Source organism: Anomalospiza imberbis, chromosome 2, assembly GCF_031753505.1.
Source record: "Anomalospiza imberbis isolate Cuckoo-Finch-1a 21T00152 chromosome 2, ASM3175350v1, whole genome shotgun sequence".
Classification (NCBI taxonomy): Eukaryota; Metazoa; Chordata; class Aves; order Passeriformes; family Viduidae; genus Anomalospiza; species Anomalospiza imberbis.
Window position 1 is genome coordinate 50,519,155 of NC_089682.1, and position 27,818 is coordinate 50,546,972.

General features: G+C 40.2%; 1 protein-coding gene across 9 annotated transcripts in view; it reads right to left on the bottom strand.

The window, feature by feature from the left end:
• Positions 1-27,818, bottom strand: part of ZPLD1 (zona pellucida like domain containing 1) — an 88,129-nt gene that overhangs the window by 41,478 nt on the left and 18,833 nt on the right. Inside the window, exon 2 of one of the 9 annotated variants that reach the window (XM_068180870.1) lies at positions 5,117-5,278. The exons of 7 other annotated variants lie outside the window; for them this stretch is intronic. The gene's annotated coding sequence lies outside the window, so the exon portion shown is untranslated. Of the gene's footprint in view, positions 1-5,116; positions 5,279-16,526; positions 16,648-27,818 lie in introns of all 9 variants that reach the window. One more of the 9 variants, XM_068180866.1, reaches the window with a different exon arrangement.

Consider the following 27,818-nt stretch of genomic DNA (forward strand, 5'->3'; position numbering starts at 1 on the left):
CTGCAGTACTTAGACACTGCCTAGAGATAATCACATTAACACAGATCAATACACTGGGTGTGCATACCAATGTTTGAAAGTAATTACTTCCAGAATTCATTTACTTCTACTTATACTCACATTGTTTCTATGCACGCAGTAAACTGTAAGCATTTCATTACTTTATTTCAAAAATCTACATTAATAGTACCAGACAAGGGCTCTCAGCTTGTAAATAACTCAAATGCTCATATTGGGCTAAAATAAGTTCCACAATGCCATTATTAAAAAAATAGTATGAACTGTGAGCAAGAGAAGAACAAAAATGACTATCAGCATAAATACTTGGGCCAGATTTATAATCCATAACTTTGCAAGGACAGCTGACCTTGTGGGCAGGTTCTTTTACAGTAGAGATGCTTGTTCTAGGATATAAAATGTCATGCAATTAATGATGTGGACAGAGTTAGATTTTAATAAGTTTCATCTGAGTTCATTTATTGACTTAAGTTAGCATGGTAAATTTATGAAGAAGTATGGGAGCTACAATACACCTATAGGAGTAACAATTAGGTCAAACAATTTTCCCATGGCCTTAAGAAAAAGGTTATCAGCCATCCTAACACTTCAGGCCACTTAAGTTTTCTATCTAAATACTTGTATTAGGAAAAATATGGGCAGAGACTTAGCTGAGACGTCAGCCTATTTTTATTCATGTGCATTCTTAATATACTAGTAAATAGTTGATGAAGTAGATTTAGTGGCTCTACTAAATTAGGGTGTCTTTATATTTACATGATTATTTCATTACCTGTACCTTTAAGTTATTTATCTGGGAGAAAAATTACCTCATCTTAGATCCAGACTAAGTCCTTTTAAACACTAAGTAGGAGCACAGTAAGCTGAAGTGCCTATATGTCTCGTGTAGATCAGGACAGAAGGATAAGTGTTTGGAAACAAGCACAGATGGCCAAAAAAAAAAAAAAAAAGTATGTAATCTACAAGCAGCACCGGTACAGACAAGCTAGCAACACAATCCAGTACTCTGAAAAGAGGGAAGCAGGAAGGTAATGCGGTATAGGCAGTTAAACAAGATTGTGCCTACTTTCCTCAAATTCACCTTTCCCAAGACTTTCCATTTAGCATATTAGCTTTGGTCACTGCCACAAGCATCTCCCTTCTTCCACACGAGAACAAAACACAAAGGAATCCACAAACTCTGAAGAACATCCCGAAGGGAATCAAGTTGAGCTGTTTGCAGAACTCACGTGGTTTCTACACTTCCCTGATACACAAAAGCTTGTACCACTGACCTCCGTCAATTTAGTTTCCCATTTTACTGCAACATATTAACGTAGCCGTTCTTCTCTTCTCCACTCTTCTCCACTTCACTGAAGGGTTAGATGTTGCATTAATGTGGGTAATATTAAAAAAATTGTGTACAATTCCTCCCTAATTTTAAAAATGTCATAAAAAACAAAAAGAAGTTTCCACTAGTTGAAACATTTTTCAGGATCATCATTTCTCCATGCTTTCATACAGCAGAACAAATCCAAGCCATTCCCAGCCTTGCTCCAGCACCTCTGAAACAGTCTTGAGGCATGATGACCCCAAGACAAACCACTGTTTCCACCACCTCTACAGCCAAGCTCTTGCTTGGTGGCTGTCACCTTCTCTCCTCTGGTCACAAAGGAAAGCATTGTATATGCTTCATGTTGTTTTGCACGTAGAACTGTTGCAAATACCTTTCTGGCTGGCCTGGCTGGTATCCACATTCATTATATTTCATTAACATCTCACTAAAAATCTTTCTTACCACCAGAACATTACTGGTTTGTAATGAAGCATTCAGTAGTTGAAAACCCAGCTTTTTCAAGAGCTTCATGTCTGTCAAAAGAAATGGCATATTTACCACGTTTAAGACCCCACTGTGCAGAAAACCACAGTTATTATACTACTAAAGGTCTTGGGCCATCACAGCATTTTTTCATTATGCCCTGCAAGCAAGATATCAAGAAGATATTTCCTGTCACAAGCTACTAGAAATACTAACATTATTTCCCCTGTAGAGCTAACACCTTAGATAAACAAACAGGCAAATCAAACACTGGTTTCCAGGACCTGATTCCTCAGGAAAGCATTGCCAAAGACACACGGTATTTTTGGGCACCCGAGTCACATAGTGTCAGGCAGCAGCAAAGGGCCAGCTGCTCGTCAGGGCAAGGAAGCCAGCAGCCCTGGTGGCCCTCAGCACCAGGTCCCAGGGTCTGGGGACAAGAGGCAGACCTGGGTCATGGGATTCATCAGTGGACCTGGACAAAACAAAAAAGGAACCAGATCCAAGGCCCCTCTGGGAGCCACAGGCAGGACTACACAGAGCTCTCTCCCAGACTCTCCTGTGAGCCAGGCAGTGATGCCACCATGCTCACCCAGCCACAGAGGTGGAGCTGGGCCGTCACAGGTGGAAGAGGGTGGTTTTCCACCCATCAGCCACAGATATGGACCTTCCTTTTCATTAACATCTAAGGAAATGAGCCTGGTTTCCTGCTGCCTTTCACTGCAGCTACCACCCATGCCTCCCTGAAAGGCAGCAGGCCTCACATGGCCCTGTTGCACGGCTGGCTGGTCATGCATGGGAGATGCAGGAGCCCATCATCCCATGGACTGAGCCAGCACAGCTGCTGGCCTGCTCCCAAATTTAAGATGCTTATTTCTCTCATCAATAAAATAGATAAAGATGCACCTCTGAGACTGTGAATAGTGTTTGGTTTTATCAATAATCCAAAAGTCCATCTTAGTAATCAGCTACTCTTAATGTATTTTAATTTCTTAAGTGAAATTATTGAATAATCAGAAATATTCTTACTTGTCTTATATAGACTAGGATATAAACACATCAATATCATGGACTCCTTGTTATGCTGACTAATTACCCCAGTTACCAGCCTCCAGATGAATACTCCATCATCCACTTATTTTCAGCTGCAAAGTACCTATACCAGGGCCCTGGAAATGCACTCACAGGACCCGGTTAAACAGGGACATTGTACCAAGTCAAGTGTTCTTGCTGAAGCAAAGCAAGAGCAGAGAGAATGAAGCAAAGGAAGAGCAGAGGGAAAACACCACCAGCAAAAATATCTCATATGAAAACTGGTATTGTTCCAAACCCGGCAATGTACCAAAGTGTGGAACCATCAAGGTAATAGCAGGCAGAAAAATGACCATCATCATATTTTATAAATGTCAAAAGCAAAGTTCTGAGTCCTCTGTATCATGCTGCATAGCATGAATTCAGTTACTAGTATCTCCATCACAATCAGAAACATCTGTATGTCTCCTCTCTAGGCTGCAATTCAGTCTCAGAACAGCATAAATCTGAAAATTTGTAATTAGATGAACACTAACAAACATGCAATGCTTAGTCATACATTATTAGTGGGGTAAGACACACAACTCTTAGTCACACCTCATTAGTGGTTAATTATGTCTCTGGTTTTAACTTTCAAACCAGCAGAGAAGCTGAGTGTGGCCAAAGTTACAAATGGTAGAACACAACCGATTTGATCAGAGGAAATCACTCTGTTTTGAAGGGACTGAACATGACACTGCCCCCCCAAAAAGCAAAATAAATAAAATCAGTTGGCATCAATCAAGATGGAGACATGCTATGTAAAGGAGAGATTTTTATTTATTTCAGGCAAAAGTTAGTCTAACAAAGCTTAGACTTCAGAAAGAAGTACGACTTCTGTATGGAACAGCTTTCCTTTGTGAAAGGGAGAGACTTAAGCAGGAATGTCTCCCCACAGTTTTTGCTTCTGCCCCTAGAATCTGAGAATTCTGCCTAATTCCGAAGCAATTTAGGAGAATTTATTGTGTAGCCTTATTTAAATTAACTCTGCAAACCACAGCATCATATTTTCAACAGCTGACAAAGCGATCATAAAACTGATTGGTCTTTACAGCAATAGAACATTGTCTGCTGGATCTAGCAGCACTCACTTATTCCAAATCTTTTTCAGGCACCAGCTATTAAGTGCTTCTGTTCTATGGAAGAGATAAGAGTCCAGACATACACACAAAAAAGGAAATAATTACAAAAGGAAAGCAAAATTCATATTCCTAGAGACTAAAAATGCAAGATGAAAAACCCTGATTAAAATATTCATTATGAAATACCAAGATATTTGAAGCTAGGATAACTTAACAAATATTATTAACAAATATCCTGAATTTTGATACACTTTATCTAGAAGTAGAATTGGGAAAATTAACTAGAAAAATCTTACTGCATTTGCTCTTGTTTAAATTCCACTAACTTCTAGGAACAACTATGCTCTCAAGCAGGCAGAATACATGAAAAGAATAAACATTCAAAATGCAAAGAAAAGCCCTGCCAAGCCTCAAAATTAATTCTGTAAACCCAAAAGCAGTTGTCAAAATATGCCTAATTTACAATGCTATACTATTTTTCCATTTGTGAAACTGTACTTGAAAGACTTCCATATGATAGAAATACAGCAATTTGCACTAGTAGCCTCACAAGAGAAGGCAGATACTTAATTCAATTTTCTTAAATCAGGATCTTCCAAATACCACTGGAGTTGTACACACAATACCACATGTGCAGTGAACAGCAATAACTCCAGACAAAATTCTGAGAGTTGCATTAACTAGAAAGGTACTTTAAAGGTTACTTTAAATTTAAATTTCTTGGATAAAAATCACCAAGCAGTTATTTTGAAGGCCAAGTTGTTCATATTCAGGTTCCTTTCACAATAGAATCTAATGAAAAAAACCTAAACTGTGGTCGATAAAGAGCAGGTATTTCTTTACATGCAAATATATGGTTGACAATAGCCAATTACATAAATTGATTAGCTGTATATAACTATACAATGTAAATAAACATCAAGTACAAACTCACATGAATAAATTTACAAGTGTTTCTTATGCATGGCAGCCACTCCTGACACACCCTTGTCATTTCATAAGGGTATTTGCTTTCTGTTTTTTTCAAGAATAAGAATGCATAAAATATCCAGAGAAGCACCAGCCCACCAGTATCAGCTGACACAGGACTTTAAATACCAGGGAATGTAATGTTAATTCAAGTAATGAAATAAGTACAGAAACATACCCCCAAGTATTAAATTTCTGCTGAGCAGCAGACAAGTGTGGTTCAGTAGCCTGATATTCCTTTAAAGCCCACATCACTGGGCTGGAGATTCACTCCTCATCTCTTACTCTTCACACTTATTTCACAGCCTTAACACTCTTTTAATGTAGTTGTTTGTTGGTGCTGTGAAAACAAGCTTGTATGCATTCAGCTGCACTGAGCAGAAGATTCATGCCCCAGGTGAGAGACAACTTGAAATTCCATTTCCACTTCATAATTACAGCACACATAAATGGAACAAAACATGAAGCAACTCTCCACTCCACACAATACATGGCAGTCCTATATCATCAAAATGTATTCAAGGAAACAGAGCACTAAATGGACTGAAGTACATTTCCATTTGTCAATATGTTTACAATGCATTCTCAACAGGAGGGCCCATCATGCTCCTCTAGCAGTCCTTTTATTTTGATTGCTATTACAATTGTCATTATTACAATATCTTTTTCCTAGCCTGGGCAAGCAGCACAGGCACTGATTGATGAGGCAGCCCTGCCCAAGCAGAGAAATGATAGCTGTGCCACATGTCAGCAAGAAATGACACAGCCTTTTTGAAACCTGAAGTGCCTATAGCCATAGCTATTTGCCACAAGGTGTGAAGGCTGTTCTATAGTCTTGGCACCTCTTTCCCCCCATTTTTCCTTAGAAGTAAAACAAAAATCCACAATGCTGTTCACCTGCAAGATAGGCAGAGAAAGGTGTTTATGTCACACCTCATGTAAGTGCCCAGTGTTTCATTATTTATAAGCTGTGTTTCCCCTCCAACAGTCAGAGCAAAGGACAGCTTCCTTCCCCTCCTTTTTCCTGCTCCTCATCACAGAAGACAAAGCCAACATTTGCAAGGTCTTTCCCAAGGCTTTTCAAGATGCTTGCAAAGAGAGGACAATATTTCCTTCCACAAGGAAAGGAAGAAGGAAATACTACCTCCTGCGTAAGTAGGTTTTCACAGCTTTCCCACTCTCCCTGCTGGTCTCATGCAATTCAGTGCAAGTTGAGTATGAGCCAAAGCAGATGATTGCTTCCGTGGGAAGATCCTAGTCCCAGAGATCCAGAACTGGGAAGGTAACTATTGAGTTCAGACAGGCACTCAGAACCTGAATTATCAGGGCTGAGACCCACAGACAGCATTTCTTTTTTCCCATTAGCTAATGGGAATTGGGCCAGATGCATATCTTCAGTCCACAGAGGGACCAGGCAAAAGCCCTGTCAAGAAGTTGGCAAGATGGGCTCCTCTGCAAGCTCTCACATGGAAAACAAAAAGCAAATAAGTGAGAAACAGGAATGCAGCAGGGACCCTGCAAGGCAAACCCCCAGTCATGTTTTCTCTCCACTGCTGATTTTCAAGCCATATTCATGCTTCACACTTGGCTTGGACATGATGGTCAAGTTTTGGCCTGAAGCACATTCCTCAAGTCCATTCATCAAACAAATGGAAAATAAATATCTGCTTTCACACCTATCAACAGGGGCTTATACAAGCAACATTTCAAATCAAAACTAGACTGTTGCATCCTAGTTTTGGGTTCAAATTATGGGTTTTTTCTTTGTTAGTTTTCCAGTTCTCTGTACCCTCGTGCATCCCCCGGGTTTTCCCCTACTCCTGTGGTTTCCGTGCCCGTCTCCCCGTTCTCGCAGTCTCACTCACCCCAAAGTCTCGTGTCCGCCCCTGCCGTGTTCCCATTGGTCGCTGTAGTACACGTCATCACCGCGATGTCTGTACCCATTGGGCGGGAGGGCTCCCTGTCCGCCCTGTCCCTTCCCTATTTCATCCCACTCCTCGGCATGCTTGAGGCCATTTGCGTCTGTGCGAAGCTGGGAGCGGCTGCAGCTTTTCCACCGCAGCTCTCACAGCCAATAAAGCATCCAGCCGCCACGCAGATGGATTTGGATGAATTCTCTGCCTCTTTGTTTCTTCCCTCGCACCGACGGCAAAGCGTGGCCAACAGCCCACCCCGGAGCACGGCAGCAAAAGTGCCCGGAAACTGCGTCGAGCCCCGGCCCCAACGAAAAGCTGAGACGCCCAAGCCGGGCGTTCGGGAGCTGACCAGGGCCGAGAAAAGTAAAGAGCAGCTGCGCTAGACAAATTCAAGTTACAGAATGTTTACTATATACTTATTCCCTATTAAAAGTACTGCTCCATAAAATGCAGAACAAGGTGAAACAAGTATGCCATTGAATGTAATAATCAACAACCTAGAATTTGAAAAAATCTAGCACATCATTTGTCCCATTCATTTTCTGAAACAGTGGTGATGATTGTACACTATTTTTTTTATTTATTTCAATATCTCCCATGATTAACCTCCATATATTCAGGCAGTCCCAGTCTCTGCACACAAGAAAAATTCATTAATCACTAATTACATTCTGCCTACAGACAACACTAGTCTCCCTAGCAAGGTAAATATTTATGCCCATCACTTGGCTGCTTTTGTCTTCCAGAAGCAGTGCTTTAGAATATCAAGATGCTTAATTTGGTTTGATTTTTTTAAATATATATTTTTTGTTTGTTTTGTTTTTGTTGAGTATAGACCTGGAAATCTGCAAGATTCAGCTTTCAAAATCTGAGTACTAATCGGGTGTGTGGAAGGTGTTATGTTGCAAACTATGAAGATGGAAGAAGATGAGAGAGGAATGAATCCTGGCCATGGGGCCTTCATTTCTTTGTGTTAGGATCTAGGCTTCACATGATATTCATGGCTCTAATCCTATGAAAGCAAATCAAATGTGAAGAAGAGGAGAATTCCCTTCACAAATGAGTGCTACTCAAGCCAACATATGATAAAGGAGTGTGGCAAGTTTTCACTGACTTCCTTTAAGTGGTTCCTGATTAATTGCTTAGAGAGCCCCAGATAAGAGCCAAGATATGAAATAGGTGACAGCATGTTAGGGGCATAACTGGTCTACTAGGAATCAGAATGAACTCCAGATATTTCCATTTTAGCTATGTCACTGTATAGCAAGAAAGTCAAAACTAGGAATTTGCAAATAGCTGATATTCAGTTTAAATATGTCTAAAACTCCAGTTTCACTAACTCCAGTAAAGTTGAAAGTAATTTAGAAACAGCACCATCTTAATTCTGAAGTAATCTGAGAAAAGACAACACTAACTGAGCAGCAACACATTGAGTACTTCAATATTCGTAATCTTTTTAACTTCTTTTTTTAAATATAACAGAGGGCACCAACGCTTCCTTAGTTATAAACATCATTCTATTTGGAAAGCAAAAAAGAAGAACAAGAATAGTTTCAAAGATTAATCTGATTTGAATTATCACACAGAATAACTCTTACAGTAGTCTTGGGCTAATACCGTGAAATATTTGGACACTAATCTGTCATCTTCCTGCAACCAGTGGGGGCAACTGCTGCTGTGTCAAACTGCTGTCATGTAAGCTGTGCAACCACAAAGAGTGGTCACAGCACAGTGCTGCAGACCAGATTCTTCCACATCTGCAAGGGCATCCAAGGACAACAGGATTTTGGTACTAAGGAACTGGCAAGGCAGGTAAATGCAGAGCTTTTCTCTTCAGCTCCCCCCACTCCTATGGCCTTCTGTCACTCCTACACACATGGATCACACACACCCACACTCCAGTCCTTAACACTGCCCATACTCATTTAGGCACCTCTGCATCAGCTGGAGCCCACAGGAGCACTGCTAAAGTATCCATCTTTGTCAGTGCTGTGACAAAAAAAAACAGTGGACAACATAACACAACTGCACTCTGCTGTTAGACTGGCAATTGGCATTCCAAGTATTCCTGTTCCTGTGCTTATGATCCCCTGGTAGCATTTATGGTGCTGGAGAAAATATGGAAGTACAGAGCAGTACATTCACTAGAGGAACTGGATAAGATCAATAGTATTTGTATCTCCTTTGCAGTATATGAGCTGCTACCTATGGCAGTCCATACACTTGGCACAAAAAAAGGTAACTAAAATAAAGATGTATACCTAGAAACCCTGCATTATTGATTAGGAGCATTGGTTTAACAACTGTTTCTTTGGGACTGTCAAAACTGATGACCTAAAGTAAAGTGCTCACTTCTGAGGCAGTATGTATTGATAAAAGCAGAAACCAATAATGCTATTTATATTTCGGTTTTCTCTACAGTGCTATTTAATGACCCGTGGCAATCCTTAGAAAGGTTATTTTAATTACTCAGATCTTATTCCTTTAAGAAGAACTGTCCTTTGTTGGCAGCTCTTCTAGCTTGGAAAGGTGGAGAAGGAAGATAAGCAGGAGAAAAAAGACAGAAATTGACCCAGTTCATTTGTGGAAGTGCATGGGAAAAATCTATGCCAGTAGGTTTATGTACTCATGATTAAGTATACCATTCCCTTGCCTATATGGAGAATAATTTTGCATATGGAACATTCCAGGTGGTCAGGACAGTTCTTAAACAACTTTAAGCAAACAATGATCAGAACTAGAAAAGGGCATCTAAATCCTGTACCTATATGGTACCTGGAAGAGTTCTTTGGGCAACTTCTGCCAGTGCCTCATGATCATCAGATTAAAGAACTTCTTTCTAACATCTAGTCTAAATGTCTCCTCTTTTAATTTAAAACCATTTCTCCTTGTCTTCTGACTATATGCACATGTAAAAAGTTGCTCTCCCTCTTTTTTATGAAGCCCCCTCTAGGTACCAGAAGGCCACAATGATATTTCCTTGGAACCACCTCTTCTCCAGATTGAGCAATCCCAACTCTGTCTCTCTTCACAGGAGAGATGATCCACTCCTCTGACAATCCAGCCCTCCTCTGGGCTCACTCCAATCTTTCTTGTGCTGAGGACCCCAGAGTTGGACGCAGTTCTCCAGGTGAGGTTCTCACAGTGACAGAGTAGAGGGGAGCATCACCTTCCTACACCTGCTGGCCACGCTACCTTTGATACTGCCCAGGATGTGGTTCACTTTCTAGGCTGTGAGCACACAGTGTTGGCTCATGTCCAGAATTTTATCCATGAAAAGACCCTAGTCCTTCTCCCCAGGGCTGCTCTCAATTCCCCTACCAGTCTGTGCTCATGTCTGAGACTGCCCCAACCCAGATGTAGCACCTGGCTCTTGGTCTTGTTGAACCTCCTGAGGCTCTTGTGGGCCCACTTCTCAGGTTTGCCCAGGTCTGTCTGGAAGGCACCCCACAACTCCTGAAGCAACAAGAGGCGTTAAGGGACGTAGAAAATAAAACTGAATGGGCATTCTAAGTATAATAAGCAGCCTGTTTCACTTATTTGATTAAAAAGCCCACATGCCTGGTATTTTTGATCTCAAAAGAAACCAAATAGCAAGACACATCCCGATCACCACATTTAATCCCAAACAAATACACTTTGTTGCCTCAGCCAGTGGCTAATTGCCAAATTGTTTCATAAATAAAACTTGACATAGAAAACAGAGCCCAGCTATTAATTATAGAAGGCTACAAAAGAAAGCAGGTAGCTTTAAGTTTAAGGCAGAACTGCGCTGCCAGCAAGCATCAATGTGCAAAGCAAAATCCCGCCTTCTTTATCTCCTCTTTTGAATCTAACTTTTTTGCAGAAGGTTATCTACCTCAAGGGCAAACATATTCCAAACATTTAAGGGCTCTTACAAAAGGCTAGCACTGATCTCTGTGCTTGAATAATATGCCAAATGGACCCTCATTGGTAACGCGATAACAAAATCAGTGTTTCAGTTAAAAGAGAAGAGTCTTTCTGCTCCTCTGTTCTTCTCTTTTTGTGCATTGATATAAAGATCAGAGTCAGCAGCATGAATAAGATTTAGAATTCTGATGAAAACAATAAGAGATATTAAACACTCTGGCCCTCCCAAATTTGTATTCAACCTCTCCCTTTGTTAAAGCTGTAATCACACTCCCATCGGTATTCAAGGGATTTATGCAAACAAGGTCTCTTCTGTCAAAAATCATACCAATTTAATGCAGTCACAGCCTCTTGGGTTGTGTAGATTACTGGCACCAAAGACACAATTTAGTATTCTGATGTGTGTCAACTCTCTATAATACAGGTCAGATGGTCTTAGCAGACTCCTCAGCCATTCTAGCATAAGATACTGCATCTACACACAACAGAACCAAAGGAAAGTAACAGAAGGTGACTTGAAGCCGGTGTCATAAGGCAATTTAACAATTAAGCTCAAACTCAGCCTGTTGCTTAATTGAAAGGATAGTATTTGTTGAATATCCTAATTTTGCTCTCCATGTTTATGGATGCTTTCATCCATTGCTTAAGGATAGATCCAAATAAATAAAAGCTTTCTGTCTTTATCTCTGTGTGAGTACTGTTTGTACCTATTACACATCCACCTTATACACCCAACACCCAAAGGAGGAAAAGGAGTCCATTACGAAGGTCCTAGACACAGGACTTAACTCATTAAATCCAGCTGGAAAAAAATTAACACTTAACACTCCAGTGGCTTTCTGCCTGACATTCTCACATGTAATACCAGCTCCTCCATCACTCAGGGCCATATCCTGCCTCCTCTGGTCAAGCTGTGCACTTTATTTCAGTGGGCACAATTTAATCGCTTGAAGTGACTTGTACACAGTTTAGCCATGACCTGCTCCCATCACATTATTAACTATAGACAAATCTGGCCGTGTTAGAGAAATTCTACCTACACTTGCACAGGGGATCATGTCTGTGCTCACTGTCCCCTTTTCAAGAACAAAGAATGGATTTCTCTTTCTGGCTTAACACTTTTTTTTTCCAAAATCAGTTTGATGTTCTGAGAGAAAAGTGGGGGAGAGAGAGTTGATTAAAAGCTGTGATGAAATGCAGGGAATAGAGTGGAGACCTGCAGTGCTCTGTCACCTCCACCTACTTTCTCCTCAGGCAACCAATGGCCATTAAATCATCAGGGCAATTTCTAACTGGCTGCATTCTGGATACAGTTTCTGACCAAAATACACAGGTTAGAGTAAAAAAAAAGTCATTCCCAAAGCATGTTTTAATTTAGGCAGCATATTACTAAACAGCTCACACACGTGATAACTTCAGCAGCTCCCCTGAGTAAAAGAGCAATGAGTTAAGATCTGAGTAAATACTACATACAAAATTTTAACATGTATATATATTTAAGTCTCAAAATACACAGAAGACTTCCTTTGACCACATGGACCTCTTTTGCATTCACTTTCCAATATGTTTATGCCACTGAGTCACGCTAGCAGATACAGTTAAAAAAAATAATGTAAGGTGCTTATTTGCAAAAAACAAGTGTTGCACTTAAACAGATCTTGATGCTGTTATAAATGAAAAATGATCCAGCCAAATCAAAAATAAAAATAAAAATTTATTTTAGCAATAGAGGTCTAATTAAGCCAGCCACAAGGAAAAGGGCAGTGCCGAGCCCAGGATCAGCGCTGGGTGCGAGACACAGAAGTCAGTCTCAGCAGAGGTTTTCCTCTATGCCCACACACCACCATCCTGGTACAAGCAATTTTTATAGGGAAAATTTTGCCTGAAGCCAGGATTTCGGCTTTCAGTCCTTTGTTTCGTTCAGAGTCCCATAAATTGATGCGATTTCCTTCTTGGCGACAAGGTAGAACAATTCGAAGTCTGGAGTCATTGAAACCCTTGATGAAATTTATGGGAACACAGTATTCACATGTATCAGCTCGGGGGATTTTCCCGATATCCATCTCGGGTTGTTCACGCAATGATCAGCGCCTGGGTGCTTCAGATAAGGCCCATCTCCTGTCGAACCACATCCTTTTACTTGTAAATCGGGTTTCAACACACACCTGGTTTTGCCTGAAAGGGTGGGGGAGGGGCTTCTAATACAAAGGGGTACATTCTAACAAATATTTAATATTATATATATATCATGCTAAAAATGGCGCAAATTATATCCATTACACATAACAGTGCCAAGATGACTGTACTGCTGCTTGTGGATTTTCCAAAGGAGAAAAACAAGATTCTATTTGCAGGATGAATCACTTATTGTGTATTATTTACTCAACTGCAGTACATTAATAGCTCGTTGCAAATAAGAACATTGAGGTATATATAGCACATAGCCTTAGTATAGAGAGTTCACCCTGCCAAGTGAATTGGGGCCAAATACTTGACTTAATAAGTATTAATATAATCTAAAGGGACCTGAAATTAATCAGGTTCTATTCTTTACTTCATTCCAGTCCTTATCTCCTCTCCTCAAACATATCACATGCATAATCCAAACACAGCATTCTGCAAAAATGAGCCGCATTAGAGAAATCCAAAGAAGTGGATAAAAAAAGGTGATGCTCATCCTTTTTTCATGTTGATTTACAGCTCCTTAGAGCAAAATTCTCATCTGCATTCTGTATCCACAGGCCGCATATTACTGGTCCCTCACTGGCTGCTCAATGCATTTGCAATGAACAAAGTTTCCAGGTGTTCCCCAGAGAGGCGGGCAGGGCCTTCCTAGTTCCCATGGCAACACTGGAATGACTGCTGGCTACCGATATTGAAATGTTAATTAGTTAATTGCTCTGTTTGTTTTCTCTAAACTATCTAGAGATAATCTGCCTTCCCCCCACCACACCAACATTCTGAGACTAAAATGGAAATAAGAAAACCCCCTGGGATCATGGGAGTATTTTTGGGGGGACACCCCTAAATAAAGACACCCCTAAATAAAGAACTAAACACAGTAGAGGGGGATAGACAAATGCCCTAGCCGAGGAAGAGGGAAACACAACCCGTGATCAACTTTTGTCTGTCACCATCACCTAAAAGCGACTACACTAGAGTGGGCTGGGGCAAGTGGAGACGGAAGAGACAGAGCCCCCTGGGGATGCCACCAGGAAAGGAGTGGGGAAAGCTGTTGTTCTGGACTCCAGCAACAGACCCTGCACTCCATACCTCCTCACCCTTTAGGCCACCGGTTGTGCTACAGGGAAGAAGAAGGAACAGCTGCTGCTCTGGACTTCAGTGACAGACCCTGCATGCCTCCTTCCTTTCGGTCTCCTGGGAAAGCTACAACAATGGGGGTAAGCTCTGTTCGGGACCCCTGCCCAGCTGATCTTTTTAATAAAGAGCTGAACATTAATTAAGACATTAGCCCTGTTCATTTCACACTGATGTGATCTAAATAAATCCACCAGTAAAACACACAATACAACAGCTGGTGTCTGTCAAGAGATTTTATTGGGCCGAACAGTATAGGAACACCTTCTTCAAAGAGAAACAAAAAGTTTAGCTGTTTTTCCCTATTAAGTGCCTTTTCTAGAATTATAAAACATGAATCAAATCCTACAAACTTGCATTCTCTTTAAAAGCGTTGAGAGAAAGCAGGAGCTCTGCCTAACAAGTGCCCTTATCACATAGTATTTATACTGCCTTCATAGGACCCTGAAACCTCAGTATTCATCTGCTTGGCCTCAGTTTAGCTGCAGAAGTTCCAGCTGCTTTTTAACATTCAGACTTATTAGGGAGACAAAAGAAGTTTCCTTAGAAGTGTAAGTTAGCTTCAGTGGTGAATGAGATGTTCAAGAGTAAGTGATGGACTCTCTAAAACAGCTTCTCTGATCTCCCAGTACTCCTTTCAAGATCTTAGCTGGTCTGCCCCACTATTAACCTCCCTCCACACTGAGAATTAGCTATTTATTCTCAGCCTTTGTTCCTTCTCTCAAAGGGCCCCCTCCTCTCACACTTTACCCAAAATTCTCAGCCATCTTCTATGAATGTGTATAACAAATGCCTTTTGAAAGTCAAAATAAATTATAACCACTGGTTGGGATACAGAGAAGCCCCTATTTTGACCATTTACAGCACACTTTGAAAAACGTGATCCTCATGCAATGCTGTTTTTACTGCAGTCTTACGAGCTGACAGTGGTGTTAAGAGCATATCCAAATGAGCTCTCCAGCCTCAAATCTTTCTCTCTGGAACTAGCAAAGAGCAAGTTCTATGTCCTTGTGGTGTCCCAGCAAAGTAGTTTTATATATCTTCAATCTTTAGCATAGAATATTCCAGCAATTTTTCTTGGAATTGAGAAATAGTTCCTCCTGTCCCAGGATCTCCGTCAAAGAGGTACAAGGAAAAAAAAAATCAAAAACAAAACTGGAAACCCATTTAACCATTTAACTTTATACCTCCTTAAAATATGTGTAAATGTAGGAATAGAAAACAAACAAAACAAAACAAAAAAAAAACCACCAAAAAAAACCTCTTACCAAAAAATCTAAAAATTGAAACCAGCAAATTGTGAAGAAACCCAAGAAAATAACCATGTGCAACACAATCTTTGTTAAAATTTGCAATCTCCACAAAGAAAACAGCAAACTACCTGAAGTGCAACCCCTTCCACATCCATAGGGTGTTCAGTAAACCTGGGCCGACTTTTATTGACTGCAAAACAAATGTAACAGTTAACTAATTCAGTGCCTAAGGACAAAATCTCATTCCCAGCTCCCACACATCACAAAATGTCACAACATTTGGCCACCTCCTGTTAAGCAAAAGACCATGCCTTCTTTCAGGGCAGGATTAAAGGACAGTGTCAATGCTTCACTGGAAAGCTGGCGAATGTCTTCTTGTTTTGCTCAAAGCCACCCTGCCAAAGTAGCACGGTTGCTTTGAGGCTGAATGGAAAAAACGGGCACGAGAGAAGGAACACATTCCATCTGCCTATCAGTGTCTGAGAAATTATTATTAAACAATTGTGACTTTCTAACAGAAACAGCAAAGTACTTTGCCATCTTTCTACTCCATTAGAAGCCATTTCACTGATCATTACAATGAAGTCAAGGGACAATGCAAGGATACCTGAAAAAAACTTTAATTTAATAAAGAAGAAAAAAAGTGAAACCACAGAACCGATTTTAATGCCTCAATATTTGGCACGAGTCTGAGCAGTACATCACACCTGAAAATGGAAACTACATCAAACCTTAACTTCCTTAGCACTATCTCAGAGACTTTGTTTCAGTTTGGACTGGGTGGGGATGATGGGTTTGAGCCACAAGGACTTCTCACTATCCCACATAAATCTTCTCCAGAGGTTCCACTCAAGCACTACTGGGACACAGTCTGTCAGATTTGACAAGACAGGAGGCCGCAGAATGAGAACTGCTCAACCACATCTGAGGGCAATCAGACTTCCTACAGCATGACAGGGTGTTACAGAAAAGCAGTACCATGGAACATTGCATTCAGGCTTGGTAATCAAATAAAACTGTCATTCAAGTCTTACTATACTCCTGTGCATAGTTATCCATTATCTGCAACAAAACCTGAACCTACTAAATTACTTCATATTTTCAGTATTATGCTGTTGTTTATTACAGAGCAATATGAAGGAATGCAGAAATAGTAATTTTCTACTAATAGTGAACAAGGAACATTATTAGATTAAGGACAGAACATTACCCTTGCAGCTTTTCTCTCAGCTTTGTGCCATTGCAGAACATGCAGTTATATACTTCTTCCTGATGCCTCCTTCCACAGATTTAAAGAACCAAGGCAAATCACACCCATCACTCTTCTAACGCTGGGGAAGAGGCAGAGAAGGAAATAAGTTAATTTTGGTAACACACCAGAAAAGTACATTGGTGTCATATTCCTTCCATCTGAAGAAAACAAAAGGCTAGTTGGTTCCCACCACACACCTATAAGATGAGACAGGCAGAAATGCCCAATAATAAAAAGGGGGTTTACAAAAAAGAAAGAAAGATGAAAATTGATACACATATAATAGCAATACCTGGGTAATGGACAGGAGGGAAATCATGTTTCAGACAAGGCCCCAGAAATCCCTTTTCAGTGTTTCAAAGACAATGCATGAGTTGGGGTGTGGGGAACACACAAGAGCCTGGAGTCTCTGCTATTATTCTTCCAGTTCCAATCTTGTATGAGCAGAAGCCCCAGGGCAGGAGTTTAGTTACCAGCCTTTGCCCACAGGTTGTTCTTCTGGTTGTTCATCAGTCTGTCACAGCTCTTTAGTGCTTGCAAGAGCTGAGTGCTGAGGCACACAGAGAACAGAGAGCAGTGCACAGGCATTGCAGAAGGAGCTTTGCAGGCAGTCTTATCTCCTTGACCTCCTACAGTCCCACCAAGAGAGCAACAAGTCATGATACACAATTCTCTGGTCCCCTCAGCTTAACCCTCGGAGGCAAGTGGGAACAAAGTAGAAGAGGGGCAGAGAAGCCCAACCAGATCCACTTTCCCAAGTGGAAATCAGCAAGGTCATCTCAAACCCTGACAAACTCTATTCTACTCTTCTCTGGGAACTCTGTCCATATGTTTATGATAAGGAAACAGCTCTGCATGCAGCTGCCATTTATTGTCATTTAGCCTCAGCATTTGGCAATGCCCACATGTGAGACTCTGCAAGCAATCTTTTTACTGAGTTTCCATGTGTTTACAGTGTCACTATTCAGAAGCTTTCTTATCATACAGCACCGGAAGTTACATCATTTTCCAACAGCGTTTGGAGTGCTCAGTATCTGTGAAGAGCAGATATGTGGTATAATCAAAACTCCATAGAAATAAGGACTATTTTTCAACTTTAACTAAGCTTTTTTGACTTCTTGCCACTTTTTTTTGATTGAACAATGAGAGAGTTCTGCAGTGAAAACCTTCTCCAACCTCCAAGTCCTAATGAAGACTTCTTATTCCAAGATCTTGGATCAGGAGAAGAGAGGCATACCCAGGTGAATGTTGCCTCAGGATGAGAACAAATTTAAACTGCCTTTCTCACTGTGAAGGGCACAGGAGGAAGCCACAAAGACAAGCTCACAAGGGCAGAAGTCTGATCAGCCTCTTTTGTGGATAACCTAAAAAAAAAAAAAAATAAATAAAGGCTTGGATAACATTTTAGCCTGCAGGCAGAACAGGAGGTATATGTGCCTAAAGGATCCAGAATTAGATTTAACACACTATAAACACAGCCTGCAATGTAGGCAACACATCCTACCCACTTTGGTACTGACTGCTGCCACCAAAGTACAGCAAAGATGAATTCAGACACCAGGGCTCTTACAAGACTTACAATACACTTAGCCTGCCCAGTCCCTTAAGAAAACTCAGAAGTGAGAGAAATCCATCCTTCCAAGAGACCTTAACAGAATAAAATTATTTCTGGCTTTCACACAGGAAAAAATAAAAAAGGTCTTACATAGTTTCAAAAGTTAAAACAAGGGAACAGAGACAGGCAGAGAGGTATCTACAGCTGCTGAATTTGTATCAAGAAGAACACAAAAGAGGTGAAAATTTAAAAGAACAAAGTTTTTGGCAAATGGAAGTAATGTGAAACTGTTACCAACTTCTAACTGTAATTTGCAAGAAAAGAGATGAGGCATTCCAAAGCAACAGACAGAAAAGTTGAGAGAGCTGCTCTGCTATCAGTATGCAGATAAAACATTTATGCCCTAATAAAATATGGGCAATGTGTACTCTACTGTCCTCTGGACTTAGTTCTAATTGCACCATATGTTGGAAGTACACATCTGCTCTTTACATAAAATGGATAGGACGTACTTTAAAAGCAAATATGAAGAATTCACAGAGCAGAAGCTGATTAACATTGAGCTCAGCACATGAATTTGTTAGGCCAGTGCCACGTGTCTGACTCACACAGTCATGCTGGTGCAACATTCTTTAGCTTCATTGCTGTGAGCCTGGAAATTGAACATCCATTCAGTGCTAACAGCAACAACATCCCCAGCAAGTAGCTCCTGGGACAAAAGACCAGTTTGCACTGAAATATTGGGCTTTTAGAAAAAGCATTTCTTCCCTTTTACCAGGTTATACATATCTTAGTCTCATTCGTATTACAGAAAAAAATACAAACTTGGATTGTGCAAGAATCTTTCAAATAAAACTGTGTTACAATTCCATGGCAAAAAGTAGATGCATGAATCTGTGATGGGCTGCAAATCAATTTTTAACAAATCAATACTCTCATGACAGATTAAGAGGACATACATTTCACAATTTATAGCATTCACAAGATGCACACATAGCAATGAGTACTTGGGGTACAGTTTCCTGCCTAGGAAGTTTTTTACATAAGGCTTTTAAAATATTTTCTATCAAATTCTTTCAAATATTTTCTATTTAAATATTTTCTTGTCAATAATATATCTACCTACTCCTTAATGTTGGAATTCTCTAAAAGTGGGTATTTTAGCAGATCACTATTATGCTCATTTTTTCCTTGCCTAAAATACAATTAATTCTACCTCAGGAAAGAGGAATTGCCCAATTTCTGTAGAAATTGTAAGAGAGGTTATCATTATTACTATTAAATAGAGATGTCAGACAATAGAAACCCTAACATGATAGTAGATAAAACATGTCAGGGTTTTATGGGTTTTTTCTTCATTTTAGGATATAATCCCATGTCTACAGAGTATCAGGAAACTACTTCAAAGAGCTACATGAAAACAAGCAATCCCCTTTCTTGAAAAAAAATTTAAAATAAACGACAAAACCTTCAATATTTTGCAGAAGTATCATTCCTTCTCTTCCTCTTTTCAACAAAACTGTTTGAAACCCCTGGTTTAATAATGTTCATCACAATTGTGCAGCTCTTGGTTTTCAGCTCTATTAATTCTGGATGGAAATGTTCAATTATTTCATGGGTTTTTATCTAGCTACAGTTGTTTCTAACATACATCTACATAAATAGCAGCACACTCTTTCTTTGCACTTCTCAGTATTGGATGCAACATTTCATTTTAGGAAAATCTCTGCCTCTGCCCTAAAACCTCCATTTTGCTTCATATTTATTTCTATATTCTAAAAAGCTAAACTCTAAGTTTCCCACCCTGTGATATTACACACTTCTGACCAACTACACACCTGTAATCCCAGTGCTATTAATCAATTTTGGAAGTCTTCCCCACAGCCTCAGGTCAAATGCAGTGCTCTCTTGCAAGCCTGTGCCTTTCAGCACAGAAAGTTTAAAATTCTCAGCATCCAAGATTCCAACACATGTGAATTTTGAAACTTGCATACTATCCTGAGAGAAAAGAGTCAGTCCACCTTTTTTTCTCGAGCCTGAGAAGCAGCAAGCACTTAGTAACTCTGCAGTGAGCAATGACAGCAACTCCAACAGTCTGCTGCATTAAGACGACAATATTTAGCACTCATCAGAGTTATGCCCACCCAGTGGAAAAAACACTTGGGCAGTGCCATCTACTTGTCACCCTGTCTCAGAGCCTTTGTTTGCTTTTGATCCAAATTCAGACTGCACCACAAGAAAAAATTACATGTAGAATATTATTAGTAGTCAAATAATCAACTTTTATTACCCGAATGCTACACACAGAGTCTATTGAAATAACTACATTACATTTCTGGATTATCCTTCCTCTTTTCCTTTGTGTATGCATATAAAAGAAATTTTTACACTGGAATAATGTAATACTACCAATACTGAGTTCCTTTTCAGCCCACAGAGATTAACCACCCCCAGAGGATTGTATTGACCCTGGCTTTGTTCTCACCACTGTTTACCTCTCCAGTCAATGAATCTTGATGCTGATTACAACAAAGTCAATACCTGCTTATTACAGTTGGAAAAAGAACTACTGAGAAGGCTTATGAACACTAGTTTGGTGTCTGCCAAAACTGCCCCAGTTAAGGAGTCTCAAAGTTTCATTGTCTGTCTTCCTATCTAGTAAAACTTGCCTCAAGTAACAATGAAAAAATGCCACTTGAAGACTCAATAATCCAGTCTGTTTTTATAAAAGAAGCCCTGACAATAATTTTTACTATTTAAGAGATATGCAAGTATCCATTAGTATACAAATTCAAACACATAAGCCCAGACTTTATACTGGATAATTGTTATTTGGAGGTTGTGTGTAGCTGTTGTGGGGTTTTCAATAGTTACTGCATGTTTTAGGATTTAATTCAAGTCTTCTTTGTTTTGAATGTCAAGTGTTGGTCCCCAGGGTAGGTAGCACATTTAGTTCTCTCTTCTCATTTAATTATTTTTATGACAGATTTAAAATGAACTCCAGAGCTCAGTTGTTGTTCACAACTTTCCAAATAGAGAGTTCAGTAAACTGTCCAAGTAATATTTTTACAATCAGAATCCACAAAAATCCATACATACATCCAAATCCTGAGCTAGGATGAAACAAAATGATAGTTTATTTTGGAGGGAAAATATCAGGGAAGACATGTATCTCAGTAAACCTGGAGAAGAAAGGTGTGATGACCATGCAGCTTTGACCAAATTCGTGGCAAACACGCAGACATTCTCAGTTATTGAAACCTGGGGTGTCCACCCTTCCTGCTACTGCTAACAAGATCTGTGCAGTTAAGTTTACTAACAAATTTATACTTGTTCATGTTTTATTCCATTAAGGCATCCTAAGTGTCTCAAAGCCATGGACAACAGCTAAACCTACATCAGACATTCTAGTTCCATGCATTCATTGAATGCAAATTCAGACAAGCACTATCAAAATTCTGAAGACCTTCCCCCTTTACTCATGCCATAGGCATATTCATCTCCATTGCATTCAGCAACTCTTGCCTCTGCCCACTCAGCCAAATGACTGAGAAATCTTCAGCTGAGCTTTTGTGAGCATTAAGATGTAGAAGACATTGAAGCTTAAAGCAAAGGTCGCCAGCATAGCTGTAAGAGAAACATTTCAAATATTTTCTGATTCCCCACTTCCTAACTACCTTAACAATCTGAGATTCTACAGGAAAGGTGAGGTCTAAGCTTGGTCTTAAGGTCCTCAGATAGGTAAGGACATTGAGCGTGGTTGGGCTGCATTTCTCACAAAGTCCAACACCTTTCCAGAGGTTGCAGTGTTTCTGCAAGGCCTGGTGTTTACCTTTTGTTTAATCACCTGCCCACTCTTCAGTCTTGTTCCTAGAGGAAGAAAATGGTGTTCCTAAACTGTTTGTTACAGTTAAACATAAAAATTCAGAATAATTTTTTCTAGTCAGTTAACTATATTCTTGAGGGAAAACATAAGGTAGTATGATTATTAAAGAGCACTCTCAGTAATAGTCACATCTTTATTGTGTCAACCCTTTGCCAAAAAGAAAATAAGATTTATTGTAAAAGCCACTTACATTTCTTCTTTGCAGAACCAAGCCATCTGTCTCCAATATACCACCAGCCCCTGCTAGATGAATTCACACATATTTCAAAGCCCCAGAGTAACCATTAGAATGGAAATTGGACGCTACTTGTCATTTGCAAGCTTTCTTAACTGGAGAGGCTTCCCATTTGTTCAATTAAATGTTTGCATGTGCAATACACTTTATGAAATTCATCCCAAAACAGTGAGGACTGAAATAATCTTGGAGGCAGATGGCACAGCTGTTCCATTTAGAGCTATCCTCGGCAATATATGAAGTGATGGACAGGACGGGAAAGTGGGAGTGAAAACTTTGTACTATGAAGAATATTATCCATGGGTTTTAGCAATAAACAAAACATTTCAGTGCCAATCTTCCCTCCCCTATCGTATGTAGCTGTGTGACTCACTTGAGTTTATCCAATTAGAAAATACTCATGTAATTCATGAAGTCAAACCACTGAAGCCATGTAAGGTTTTCCCCTAAGAGAATCCCTCCCTCTGTCTTGAAAGCAAAGGGAGTCTGAAAATATGTCTCTTACACTGACAGAATATACAAAGATATTTGTATGGGCTGAGGAGACAGCCTGGATGCAGAAGGGAGCAAGTTTAAGCTGCTGCTTATTTCCATGCTTCTCACAGAGCAGAAATCATTGCACCGTGCTCCAGATGCTGCAAATCTCAATATGCACATCCAGGGCTCATAATTAAAACTGGAAAACATTTTCACTGAGGAGAGAGAGGAAAAAAACCCAGAGATATCCCAGATACTCTACATCTATTTTGACATTTCTGGGGTGCTGATCTCAGTATCACCTCAGTATTAGGAAGTTTCAAGGAAAAGGCAAAAACACTCCATCACAGATACAAGACCTGAAAGAACCTGATGAGAGCATACCTATTTCTGTACAGCACCTAGACTGGGGGCAGAAGGTTCAGTAAATTAAATAAGCAAAGTAATCAAAAAATTTCTTCAAACAGATTTTTCAACCCTCATGAAAGAAAATAGGACAATATGTAGAAAGATATTTAAACCAAAATAGGTTGTCAGGAAAGGTTTTCATCTCAGAAAGCTGGAATGCTTTACTGTAAAACAAAAAATGAGGATCACATTGTCCATTGCAAACCAGCACATAGCCCACAGATTATTCCTTAGATGCAGAAGAAAAGCCACTTGGAATGATAAGACAGATCACAATCCTTATATCCACAGGTAGGAAATTACAGTAGCTCTGTGGAACCCCAGTCACCTTTTCTGCAGATTTAATGATACATCAACAGCCAAAAAAAGTTACAAGACCTAATCCAGTTAACAAAGAATCATAGAAACCAAAGGACAGGTCTCACCACCTCCTTTCCTCCCCACAGCCTACTCTTCCTGCTTTCCTCTTCAATCCTACAGCCTATTAGAGACTTTCCCAGCTGAATTGCTGCTGAAAACAGAGAAAATTTGTATGGACTGTCAGTGAGATGAAGAAAGTTCTCCATAGGTGCCATGTGACAATAAATGGCCAGGGAGAGAATGCTGAAAAGCCAAGAAGTACATCCAGGTTCACCAGAACACCCATGTTTGAATAGGTTCAGCTGGAGATTCTTATGCCTAATGCCTTAAGAAAAATTAGAAAGGAAAAAATACTGCCAATGCACACGTAAGGGAGGTGAGAGGGCACTTTGGAAATGAATGGCACTCTGCCTACCAAAGGATTTCTTTGTGAGAGTGAAAGGCCACCAGGTTGGACATTCAGTACTGTATAACAAAAATATTTATTGACCTTGCTGTTTCAGTATTAATGCTTCCCTCCCAATCATGTCTTTCCCAGTGGTAATACTATAAAAGATGTGCCCCAAGGGACAAGTTTCTAATAATGTTCTAATCTTGTCATTAGAGGACACAAGGAAAAATGAGGCACCACAGCTCTGGTCACAATGAAGAGACTAATTTATTTCTTCTGACTCCAATCATTTGTAGTTCTCAAAAGCTGCCAGTGGATTGGAGGGTGAACGTGCCACCTCTCCAACGACACTGGACAAACTATCAGTCTATCAGATTTCTCCGCCTCTATGAAAGAATGCAAAACAATAGGTTGTGTACAGAAAGTTGCGTGAGAAAATTCTCTACAAGAATGTAAACTCAGAAGGCTTTAGAAAATCCTAAGAAATCAGGGCGACATAATCTTGCTTTCCAAGTACTTACAACAACCACAGGAGCAATTTTAAAATAAAACAAGTAATTTCATAAGACTCAACCTCTTCTTTATTTGCAGGAAACTTTGGCTATGCTTAAATTATTGCAAATTTTACCATCACAGAGAAATATATTTAGTTTCTAATTCTCATTTTCTCACACTGGTGTGAACAGCACAATACATGGAAACTCCAGAAAAGTGATCAAAAATAAGTGTCTTAATTTACTGGTTTTGTACCCTGGCTTCATTTCAGCTACATCTTAAAAGGCCAATATCCACATATGTTTCCAGTAATTCTAATGACATAAAATGGCTATTCATAATTAGTTATTTTCCACCAAAGCTGTAAATATGGAAGTCACCACAAGGGTATAAATGCACAGCTAATCCAGAAGTAACCCTGTCTCTGCAGAATACAAAGCATCAGTGGGAAGCAGAGGAAATTGGTGTACATGCTAAAAAGCCTGTCCTCTTTGAATCACCATTCCCATAAGAGCAGTTCTTCCACTCTTTCCTGCTACCCATGCAGCTTTCTCATGCTCAGGGGGCAAGACATGGAACAAGTTACCTTCAAACACAGCACTATGATAACGGTACCTGCCCACCTTCAACTGCTTGTCTTGCTGTACCCTGACCAGATGCCCCTGTCAAGGGCCTCTGACAAGCTTCAGGTCCCTCAGTATATGCTAACTACTACTCAGAAGCTTCTGCTCCTGATTTTTGGAGAAGGAGTGGAATTCAGCTCGCATCCCAAGTGCAATCCAGTAATTCTTCACAGTTCCCTCCTTTTGAACAGCCAAGTAATGATGAGGGGCAGAAACTTGGCAGCTACAGTAGACATTACACTGATGGACTGGGAACTGAAGGACAGTAGGGGAAGATTCCCACTTAAATCTTGAAGTATTGCCGGAGGTAGGAACCAGGTCACTGATACCTCTAGGAAACATAGAGTGGAGCATTGAGTTTTCCTTACCCTCCCTATATCTTGTGGGAAGCTTTTCACTTTCTCCTACAAGGAAATGAATGAATTGCGAGAAGCTCTGCAGGTGATGGGGTTTTTCCCCCTCTCCACTCCAATGATCTTCAACCTGCAAGTTATCACAGTGGCAAAATGCATTTTGGTTTTTAGGGTTTTAGTTATTAGGGAGACTGAGGGGACAATAACAGGGGTGCAGCAGCTTGGTTGGGTTCAAGTAACAACTAAAGCAAAGGTTTGGCTCTTCAAACTGAATGGAAATGAGCTTTTTGCCATAAAAATTGCGGATATCAGAAACAAAGGAAGAGAGCAGTTACATTTTTTCACTCCTGTGGGGGTTCATGAACCCTCTGTTGGAACCTTATGCACCCCCTACTCCCTTCAAGATACAGGATAAAGTCTCAGTATCTCAGCAGATGGATGTCCTAGTTCTAAAAATAACAAAAGAAACTTCAACAAACAGCCAAATTCCAGCTATATTCCTGAGGTCTTCAGAGGAACATGACCATGCTTTTAGAACAAACTCCTTTCTGCACTTCTGGGATACCTTACACAAAGGGAAACAGTAAAAATTAAAATTGAAGATGGCTCTTGAATTCACTGATCTCTTGTTACCAGAAGAGTCACTGGTGGTGTGTGGACTCTGTAATTACAGAGAATTCAAAGAATATTAAGTTGGTCTAGAGTCGAGGTCCCAGAGCCATGTACCTCAGCTGACCCCAAAGGCTGAAGCCTGTGTTAGTCCATAGTTCTCCCCAAGGAATGAAGGCATTCCTCACTTCTACCCAGAGATCACAAGCAAGTTGCTTGTCATCAGACCCCTCCCTCTACTGTATCTTCTGGGAAATTTTGCGGCCTATCTTTACTTTTTTCTTTACTGCCTCTGCTAAGAGGCGACTTCCAGGTTACGTTATTGTTGCTCCAGCAGTGGAGAGCGATACATTAGGCTCAATTTCAGCAATGCTTAGAAGTTCGGTTACTCAAAGCACAAGATAGTTTTTCTAGGCTCTGATTCTCCTCCAAACCCCCTAGATTAAACTAAGAGAGAGTCCTCTACACCAGACTTCTCTTCTGCATGGTACTAAATAATTCCCACTGAAATACTTACAAGTCACGTAGTTTTTGATGTAACAAAAATAAAACCATAAGAAGGATTACATCTCTTAAAATTTTTAATACCTATAGGTTGAGAGTATCATTATAATGGTGCATTAATAAGGTACAGGCTTGTATGAATGGTGCTCCACCAGCAGTGAGAAATAAAGCTCTTCACTGCTCAAATCAGAAGTGTGCAAACTTACACTTTCCAGCATTTACCCTTAACTAGGTCACAAAAAGATCTCAAGCTGGGGACCACTGCAATCTGCGTGAGGTTGAAACAACTTCTAAATCCTGCACTTCTCATTAATGATTATCTCATTCCTTGAACAATGAAGCTGCATGAATTTTGCATGTTACCTCAAGCACTTTACTTTACTCCAAGAATAACAGTTCCATTTCAAAGCTGTTATGCTGAATCCCCATTTTATCACCCATACAAAATGGCTACCAAAAGATAAGATAGGCAATGAGCACAAGAAACAGACATTAATACTTAAAGCACCATCCATAAGGAAATCCCAAATTAAGGAATTTATCCATTATTAAGGAATATATCCCCCTATTAAAAATAAATAAATAAATAAATAAATAAATAAATAAATAAATAAATAAATGTAATGAACAAAGTTTCCAGGTGTTCCCCAGAGAGGCGGGCAGGGCCTTCCTAGTTCCCATGGCAACACTGGAATGACTGCTGGCTACCGATATTGAAATGTTAATTAGTTAATTGCTCTGTTTGTTTTCTCTAAACTATCTAGAGATAATCTGCCTTCCCCCCACCACACCAACATTCTGAGACTAAAATGGAAATAAGAAAACCCCCTGGGATCATGGGAGTATTTTTGGGGGGACACCCCTAAATAAAGACACCCCTAAATAAAGAACTAAACACAGTAGAGGGGGATAGACAAATGCCCTAGCCGAGGAAGAGGGAAACACAACCCGTGATCAACTTTTGTCTGTCACCATCACCTAAAAGCGATTACACTAGAGTGGGCTGGGGCAAGTGGAGACGGAAGAGACAGAGCCCCCTGGGGCTGACACCAGGGAAGGAGTGGGGACAGCTGTTGTTCTGGACTCCAGCAATATACTCTGCACTCCACGCCTCCTCATCCTCTGGCCACCGGTCATGCCACAGGGAAGAAGAAGGAACAGCTGCTGCTCTGGACATCAGTGACAGACCCTGCATGCCTCCTTCCTTTTGGCCTCCTGGGAAAGCTACAGCTCCATTCAGGACTCCTGCCCAGTTGATCTTTTTAATAAAGAGCTGGACATTAATTAAGACATTAGCCCTGTTCATTTATATATATATATATATAAACAAAATAAATTGAACTCCTTGCACCTA